The sequence below is a fragment of the Prionailurus bengalensis genome, chromosome C1 (assembly GCF_016509475.1).
Source record: "Prionailurus bengalensis isolate Pbe53 chromosome C1, Fcat_Pben_1.1_paternal_pri, whole genome shotgun sequence".
NCBI classification, from domain to species: Eukaryota; Metazoa; Chordata; class Mammalia; order Carnivora; family Felidae; genus Prionailurus; species Prionailurus bengalensis.
The window spans coordinates 137,299,114-137,309,554 of NC_057345.1; positions in this window are offsets into that span (position 1 = coordinate 137,299,114).

Sequence of the window (10,441 nt, forward strand, 5' to 3'; positions counted from 1 at the left end):
TTTTTTTTCCATTCTAACCATCTCAAACTAAAAAATGGAATATATGAGCAGGTAATAGTTTAATTTGTTATTAAAAGTAATTAGTGTCTGGTCTTTGAGGGTTATTTCTATGTAAGTTTTAAATAGAAAACCATTTAACATATATTTATCTTTGTAAGCTATTTTAAATGATCAGCAAATACCTCCTCATCACATAAAAGGAGCCATTTAAAACATTCTTATTCTGATAAAAGAAAATTATAATGTATGAGACCATAGAAACTAAGGTAGTATTTAAGCTGTGATAGACACTATAAGGAGAAAGACATATTTAGTCAGCACATGTTTCTTTGATTGTCCTCTTTTGATTATTGATACAGTTTCTATTTTTGTGTGCTGTTGTGTACCTGAGTCCTAGTCAACTAATAAAAGAGAAAGATAGACTATAAGCTTTAAGAAACATCTGAATTTAAAGACTTCTTGATGTCTTTTTATTTGAATCATTTATGGGCAAAAATCTCCTACTCATAGTGTAGAAGACTGCTTGTTGTTTTTGTTAAGGAAATATTATAATTGTATCCATATATTTTGCTTTTTTTATTCATCTATTCTTATTAAATGAGAATATTTGCTGAGTTCTATGATATGCGGAGCACCATTGTAGCTGCTAGGATATAGCGATGAACAAAATAGACACAGTTACTGCCATCATGAAATTGTCTGTCTAGATTGGCTAGACAGACAAGAAGTAAGAGCAACCATAAATATATGTTTGGCTTGTTGGTTGGGTTTTAATAAATGTAATAGGGAAAAATAAACCAAAATAAGTATGAAGAATGTCAAGTTCAGGGTGGTATGGTCATAGGTAATTTCATAAGGGTTATCAGAGAAGGGTTATCACTGAGAAGGTGACATTTGAACAAAGAACTGCAGAAAGTGAAGAAGGGAACCATCTAGATATTTACATATTTCAGGAGAAGGAACAGAAAGTAAAAGGGTTTTGAAGTGATTCCCAAGGGCCAGGACACAAGAAAGAGGCCAGTGTCCCTGCAGCAAGATGAGAGTCATCATTGCAGGCAAAGTTAGAAATATAACAGGATAAAAACACATAGGACATTATAAGGGCTTTGTATTTTCCTATGAGTGAGAAGAAAGTTATTGAAGAGTTTAAAAGCAATAAGTAACATTTGTCCTTTTTGTTAGGATTACTCTGCCATGTTGAGCTGAGGCTGTGGTTGGCAAAGTTTGCATCAAGATGACCAACTAGAAAACATTTGCAGGGCACCTGTGTGGCTCAGTCAGTTAAACGACCAACTCTTGGGTTTGGCTTTGATCCTGAGATCAAGCCCCATAAGAGTTCCACACTGATAGGAAGCCTGCATGGGATTGTCTCCATCCCTCTCTGTCCCTCCCCAGCACAAGCACGGGAGAGTATGCGTGTGCTCTCTCTCTCTCTCAAAATAAATAAATAAACTTAAAAAAAAAAAGGAAACTTTGCAAATATGCAAGCAAATGATATTGATGGGTTAGACCAGGTGGTAGTAGCAGACACAATGAGAAATGGTTGAATATTTAAAGTTTAAGCAGGTAGGATTTGCTGATGGGTGAAAGTTAGCATGAGAGAAAGAAAGGATTAAAGAAGAGTATATACATTTAGGCCTACCCAACTGGAAAAACTGAATTGCTTTTTCCCAAGATGAGAACCCCTATGGAAAAAGTAGGTTTGGGAGAGGCAAACAGGGATCAGGACTCTGATTTTACATGTTAGATTTGAGATGTCTCATCAGCATCCAAGGAGACATGTTAGGTAGAGAGTTGGATATATAAAATCAGAGTTGAGAAAAATATAATTTGTGAAACTGTTAGTATGTAGAAACTATTTAAAGCCATCATATTAGATAAAATCACCTGGAAAAAAAGTGAGTAGAGGTGGGGGGAACAAAGAGATCTTAGGCTTGAGTCTTGTATGCTGAGAACGTGTAAACAGCGAGGCAGGATGACTTCAAGGGAAGTAGTGTCCTGGAACCTACATGCAGAGGGCGTTTTAATATGGCAGTGGTGATCAAACATGTGTCAAAATATTCCTGACACTTCAAATGACATGAAGACAGATAATCGATCATTGGGTTAAGTAATAAGGAAGGTCAGAATGACCTAGAAAGAGTTTGTTTACATTTTTTAGAAAAAAAAAAATTAAAAATGGGATTTGGGAGAGTTACTAGACAAAAAATGGAGATGGGGAACAGAGTAAAATGAACTTCACCTGTGTTTTTGGCCTACCCAGTTATTGGTTTTAACTAAATGGATATATTTTAAAGTATATTTGTACTCTCCTTTTCATTTTAATTACAAACAGTGATATTAAACAAAAAAGAAAAAAATGTTGCATAAAATGGCTTAGATCCCAGAAATTAATATTACTACACAAAATTCTTGAGGACTTTTATGTATTTTTATTTTTTTGGCAGGTGACAATGTCAGTGACATTTCATTAAGTGATAAAAATGGATCCCTTCAATAAAAAGTTTAAAATCAATATTTTTAATTGTGGTTGTACATGCAATTTTTTTGCTCAAAGGCTTTACTATGCAAGGTTAAGACAAGGCAAATCTAAAACAAGGAAAATACCTTTTATCTTACTAAAATTCTATAAAAAGGAAAATGAAAAGCCAGAAACTATTACTTCAAAACTATAAATCCTTCGTAGAAAGCAGTTATGCTTTAGGGAATATTAAATTAGGAAGTATATAATTCTAAAAACTAGAGAAATTTTGACTCTCATTTTTCTAATAATTATTGAGCACCTAGTATGTGATAAGTATAATCAGGGCACTGAAGAAAGAGTCTCTGTAGCAAACCCTGCTAGAGACCTACATCATCAGCCTTTCTTCTTTGCTACACAAGTCTTTACTTTCTTAAGAGAAGAGTATGTCCAGTCCAAAATACACACTGTCCCAAATTCTCTTGGGACAGAAAAGGGGTAGATATGTGATGCGATCGTGGCAATGAGATGTAAACGGACGTCTTGTAAGTTTCTAGGAAAATTTGTTGCAAAATCCAAGACCTTCTTCCTTTTCTTCCCTTCCATCTTCTTACCAAGTCTTCTGTAGATATGATAAGTGGAGGTGAAAAAACCATCTTGTCACCACTAGGCCATTAGGATAATGATGGAGGCCTGAAGGCTGGTTGAATAGGTCCACTCCCTGCTGGTGTCATTGAGCTACAGTACTCACTCTGGACTACCTATCCCTGGAATTCTGGTTTCAGCAGAAAAATAATCCCTTTACCTTCATCAACTATCATTTCTTAATGTATGGGTTAAGTACACCCTTTTGTCAACATTGTCATTGTGCAGTAGAGGAAAAATGCACGCGAATGCATAATTATACTTCAAGGTTATAATATCAACGAAAGAAATCAGCACAGACATGGGACAGCATAGGAGGAGTGAACAACACTGCCTGGTGGGCACAAGAAACGTTTAATTTAGATAAATTTAAGCCAAGTCTTACAGCATGGGTAGTCATTAAACTAAAGAAGGCAGGAAAGAACATTCTAGGTAGGGAAAACAGCATAACACAAAAGGATAAAGATGTAAACAGCATGGCCTATTACACAAATTATTCTGGTGTGGCTGGGATTGGAGTGGAAGTAGATTATTATTAAGAATTCAGACAGAATGTCAGGCAGAAGCAAGATGAAAGGTCTTTGGCCTATGTTATGAAGGTTGGGTTTAACTTTGGAGTCAGTGGGAAATCACTAGAGGATTTTAAGCATGGACTGACATGATCAATTTGTGTTTTCGATAGAGCTGGCAGCAATGTGGAGTATGAAACATAAGTACCATCTCCCTTTCCTCCACATCAACCAAAAAGATATTGAATAAAATCCAAACATGCGGAAACTAAGGGATAAATACTGTCGTCAAGTATATGAAACATTTATGAGAAGGATGCTCAGCAGTTGTTCTGGGTGTCTGTGGCAGACCAAACACAAAGGAATGCACTCGAATAAAAGCAGTAGAGTTGAGTTGAACCTTTAGCAAAAACATCTCAATTGAGGACTGCTCCGGAAAGAGATACCACCAGAATGGGCTGCAATGGGCAATTCGAAATTGTATTTCTTTAAATAGCTGGAAGAAATGAAAAGAGCTATCAGTTCTGGAGGAATTTTAGATATTCACTTCCCTGACAGCAAGGGGTATGCTAAACTAGGAAAGTACTTCAGCTTCGTTGTGTTGTTTCCTGAAGTCTAGAGGTGAAATACCCATCTACCATACCCCACAAAACCAACTCAACTCCGTAAAATACAGACAAATAAAACACTACTCACTTGCATTCATGACTACTAATACCTCAGTATTATCTCAGAGGAAACAGGCTTAGAGAGACTATTTTCTCACCATCTCACTTCTAATTAGCAACTGTAGAAACACCTTTGCTAGTAGAGTTATATGATTTATTTTCCAAGAAGAGACCTAGTTGTGAGCTAAATGAGGTAAGAAAGCTATAAAGTACATAGGTTTTAAAATATTAATTGATTGGGGCACCTGGATAGCTTAGTTGGTTGAGCATCTGACTCTTGATTTCAACTCAGGTCATGATCACATGCTTTGTGAGTTCGAGCCCCATGTGGGGCTCTGCCTGACAGTGAGGCACCTGCTTGGGATTCTCTCTCTCTCTCCCCCTTACCCCTCCCCTGCTCGTGTTCACTTTCTCTCTCAAAATAAATAAATAAACATAAAAAAATAAAGTATTTATTGATTGACTAATAAATTGGTTCTAATATTTGGTAGACTTATGAAAGAGTTCTATTTATAACTATTTAGGAAATAACATTTTCAAATACTAAACAAGATAAGATGTAAGAGGTATAAAATGGTACAATATTGGGCAACACAGACTATCTAGTCACCTTAATGCAAGACCTTTGACAGATGAGCTCAATCTTCCTCTCCAGCTTTACTTTCCATTGTTCTGGATTCTTACACATCAGTTAATCTGGATTCCTCATGCTGTCCATGGGGACTTCTTACCTCTTCACTTTTATTAATGTCATACTCGCTGCTTGAATTTTTTTTTAATCCAACAAAATCTCTCCAGTTCCTTAATGTACAATGTAAATCCGACCTTATTGACATCTCTTTTCCCAAAATCCCTACAAGCAACGATCCCTTCTGAAATTCTCTCATGCTTAGTTTAAGCAGCTAGCATGACTCATCACATTGGCTTTGTTGCAGCTATTTACGCAATTAACTTCTAAATTTAATCAAGGAATACTGGAGAATAAGAACTTTTTATAGGTTTAGTGTATCAAGACATTCTTCTTATCCATATGGTATCTTGTATTCTAGGTGCTAAATATTTGATTTTTGAATGTGTTAGTTATGAATAAATGAATGAATGAATGAACTCAGAAGTTCAAATGAATATTAGAACTGAATTATGCCTTATTGAACTGAATGATGGCTTGTTATTGATATCCACAGTTCCAATCTTTAGGTGTTAGGATGAGGTTAAGGAAAAGAATGGGACAATTTTAGAAACAAAGTTTTAAAAGGAGGTAAACTGAATAACATATAGATGGATCATTGTCATATTTGTATAGTACCAAGTATTCATGAATAAATAAAAAATGCAGTCCAGTCTCTCCATGTTGACTTGAAGTGTTTATTATACAAGATCCATTTGGTCACCGTTTTTGTTTGCTTGACTTTAAACTATTGCTGTTAACTAGACTAAGTCTACATTTTAAAACCCATAGCATCCAAAAGACATGCTGTAAGGAGGTATCACCTGTTGGTCTTGCACTTACACGTTCTTTGTTTTTTAATATTTTATTTTTTTAATGTTTATTTTTGAGACAGAGAGATACAGAGCATGAACGGGGGGAGGGTCAGAAAGAGAGGGAGACACAGAATCCGAAGCAGGCTTCAGGCTCCAAGCTGTCAGCACAGAGCCTGATGCTGGGCTCGAACTCACAGACAGTGAGATCGTGACCTGAGCCGAAGTCTGACGCTCAACTGACTGAGCCACACAGGCGCTCCACTTACATGTTCTTTCAATACACATGTTAAGTTGCTCTCATTTCCTGCATGGAGCTTTTAGACCAGCTATTATCACAGAAGTAAATGAAAAGAGCTGTTGTGTATAGAATAAGAATTTGTGTAGAAAAGTGGGAGTATATCATCACATTTTTGGCCTGGATAAGGAAGACAAGTAAAATTTTCCTCCAGCACTTATGTGTATTTAAGACATGAAGAAATAGCAAGAATCAGTTAGCAGAGATTGGAAGGCTGTTGGGAGCACCAGCATGCTGATGAGCATTTGGAGTTTGAGAAGCTGACAAAAGTGAAATGAGGTGCAGAGGTGGAGAGTGGCCTAATCAAGGTCTTCAGGACCATATTATGTCTTTGGGACTCTAGAAACAAAGGGATCATATATAGAATAGTGTTTCCAAAATATCACACCCTCTCAAGAGTGAAGTTACGAGTATCTCCCAGTCTAATATTTCACTTTGCACATAAAAACCATTTTTTCATATGTAAGAATGAAGAAATAAAATTACAAAGTTGCAGAACATAGAAAAATGGAGATTCATATGTGTTTTTTTTTTCTTTTCTCTCTATGATAAGCTGAGTGTCTTTCAGTAGTGTAAAAGACACATTTGCCTTTTGCAGAGTTTCTTAAATCCTGAAACGTGTATCAGGAAATCGATAATCAGAAATTTTTTCTTGACTTGTGCTGAACCAATTGTGTTTTCCTGATAAACTCTCTAAACTCAATAAGTTGTTTCCATTCATTCACTCCCATTCACTGTATTCATGCATGTGGACCTCAACAGGGTGATATCAAACATTCATCCAATTTAGTTTTCTGACAGAAGCTTCCAGATTGAGTATTGGAGGCTCACTTAACTGTATAGGTTAAGTCCTGTGTTATGTGCTAGGGATATCAGAGGAAAAGTAACAATTTCTCTCCTTTCATGGAGCTTATAAAGATGAAGGAGACAGATATTAAACAAGTTAATAACAAAGAAGATGCTTCCTAAGAGTGAAAGATGTTAAGAAGAGATTAAAACATGATAAAAATGGGGGATTATTGCTTTGGGGATGGCTTCCTTAATTATAATGGTCAGAGTCAAATAAGAAGTGCAGTGTGGAAATACCTTCTTCAAATGCCTCTGTTGAAAGAACATAGTCATAGACATTCATTTCAACAGTTCAACAGGGGATTTTTAATTCTTTTTATTTGGTTTCAGTTTTCATGCTAGCCAAGCAGAATATGTAAGAAGTATTAAATCTTCTAACATATAACCCCAAAATATTAAAACTCCCTACTTGAAATGTAATATGTTTTCCAGATGAGGAGCACATATTTTTGAAATGTTAAATTTAAGTTAGGTTATCAAGTTAGCTCATCAGCCCCTGACAGTGCAACTTTCAGGGTCACTTGGTCCTCATTATCCTGCAATCTTTCTGAAGAGATATACCACTGCCGAATGAACCTCACAGTCAGAATGGATTAACCAGATCAGAGCAAGGAAGATTCATTGTGAATACTAACCGAAAATGAAACTCCTCTCAGAAACGGAAAAAGGGAGAGGAGAAGGAGAAAAGGAGAGAAAAGAGACAGAGGAAAAGCAGGAGGCAAGGAGAGGGGAAATGAGGAAAACAGAGAGAGACAGAGAGAGAGAGCGAGCACGAGCAAATGAGAGAGCAGCCTAGAAGGTAGACAGACACCTGCTGTGCCGGGCTACTGCCCTTGGTGGGCTGGCAGGTGCTTCCTCTCCACATGATTGCCCAAAGGTTTCAGGACCTTACTCTCTACTTCGATCACTGCACTCCATGCAAAGCGGGAAAAAAAAATTCTTTCATGTTTATTTAGAACTCAGGCTGGGGACTTTTACCACCAAGCCATACTCAAGAGCAGATTAAAGTCGCAATGTTCTTCCTGGAATGTATGTTCAATCCACACTTTTGAGTTAGTGCCTAAACTGAAGGTGGGGTTAGAATTAGTTACTATATTTACCTCTACATCCACTGCATTTCTAAGACAACATCAACTGAAGCAGGAAGGTGGGTTAAGATTTTACCTGAAGTCTCATTTTGATTTCTCTTCTTTCCCCTCTCCCCCTCCAAAAAATTAATAATTAATCAGTTAAAAAGACCTGTTTTAAAATGTATAATGTAGTTTGACAAAGAATAAATCATCTCCCTTCTCTTTAGGAACATTATGTACTTCCTCTTTACCAAATTATTCTTTTGCTATTTGACCTTAAGCAAATTAATTAATCTGCTAGATCTCAATTTATTCAGCTCTGAAATAAGGATAATAGAAGTACCTACCTCATAGGATTGTTAAGAATATTAAATGAGATTATTTGTATAAAAAGCTTATACCCTAAAAATATTCAATGGATATTTGTCCCTAGACAAGTCTGGATTGAGCATGTCATGGGAGTGCAGGGAGTGCCTAGGGTGGCGTCAAACAGCTTGCTGGGTTGGGTGGATGGGTCTTAAGTAGAAAATTAAAATGTGTATTTTTTGTCTGCAAAGTTTGGGGAATATGCCATATCATATAAGGGAGCCTAAGAAAGAATCAGGGAAGCCAGAAACATTTAAAACAAAAATAGAGGAAGCAATATCCATAATGGAGACAGAGACGGAGCTCAAAGAAAATAGAAAAGTCAAGAGAAAAGGGTATTGCATGCAAGGTGGATTAATAATACCCAATGCCATTATGTAAGAACTAAAAGATGACTCTGATTAATCAGCAAGGAGTTGTTGGTAACACTGAAAGAAACTATTGCAGTTGGAGTGGGGAGCTGATAGTGTGCACCACTTAGGTTTTGTAAGTGAATAGGACAGAATGCACTGAATATAGACAACACTTCAGACATTTGGCTATTAAGGAAATGAGAAAGATAGGAAATGTTTGGAGGGAAATATGAAACAAATCATGACAGTTGCAATGGAATGTGTTCTCTAAATGTGTAGTAGACAGCATAGTTGTTTTCCAAAGAGGTCCACACCTTAATCCCTGGAACCTGTAAATATGTCATCTGAACATGACAAAAGCAAGCTAGCAGACATGATGAAGGTTATAAATCTTGAAATTGGAGATTATCCTGGATTATCCAGATGGGCCCGATCTAATTATATGACTCCTTAAAAGCAGACAACTTTCCTGGCTGTGGTCAGTGAGAAAAGAGTCAGAGAGATGCAAAGTTTCTCACTTGTGAAAAAGGAGAAAGGGGTCACAAGCTAAGGAATATGTCACCTCTAGAAACTGGAAAAGTCAAAGTAATAGATTCATACCTAGAGACTTCAGAAAGGAACACAGACCTGCTGTCATCTTGAATTCAGACTAATGAAACCCATGTTGGATTTCTGACCTATAGGGTGGTAAGATAATACATTTATGCTGTTTAAAGGAACAAAGTTGGTGGCAATTAGTTGTGGCCATCATAGAAATCCAGTACAAACCCATCTTGGCTCATAGCCTCCTCTGTGTTTAGGTGGTTCCATGTGACTATACAGTCACTATACAGTCACTATACAGTGGGTTGTATATGAAAATTACATCAGTATCTGAGGCCTATCTCCTAAATACTCCCATGAGATTCTTTACAATCATTTTCTTCTCTGCTGTCCAGTTGCAAAAGATAGAATGGGGTTCTTCCTGGCCCTACTAAGTAAAATAAACACAGAATGGAAAGTCCCCACGTGGAACTTCATTGCACTGAACCCTGTCATGATAAGAAAGCAAACTTTATTGTGTAAAGCACCCATGTAGTGAGATTTGGGGGGATTTCTGTAATAACTATCATCACTTCTTCTGAACAACAGATTTGTTATTAGTTTTCTTTTTTAAATGATTGTTGAGATTGAATGTATGTCGATGCTCATGAGAAGAAGCAAGTGGCAAGGTGACATAGGGAGGAGAAAGTGGAGAAAGAGAGAGAAGGCAATAAAGCAGTAGAGCTAGGATGTAAATTATAAGTAATGGGACTAAACTTGGTGGGGGAGGGAAGGAAGCAAAGAAAAGTAGAATGTGAATGAGGGTAAGTTTTAAAGCTCTGATGATATGATATTTATAAATCACCTATTCCATCTGATAATTTCTATTTTCTCTAGAAACAAGATGGTAAAGTCAGTTGTTGAAGAGATAGGGAACCCTTTGGCCAGAGATCTTATGAAAGTGAGAAAGAATGAAAATAGTCACTGAAGAGTTTGAGAAAGAGTTTTGACTAGAGTTCCAGATAGTATCAAATACCCAGGTGGGATTGGAGATTAAGATTTTATAAAAATACTAACATGCTCAACTGTGAGTTTATTTCAGTGATAAGCAACACATACCTAAGTTATGAGTAATCGATCAATTTGATTGAAATAGTGTTGACGTTTTTCTACACAGGTTTACTAGATTATAAAGTGACAAAATATATTTGGCATAAGAAT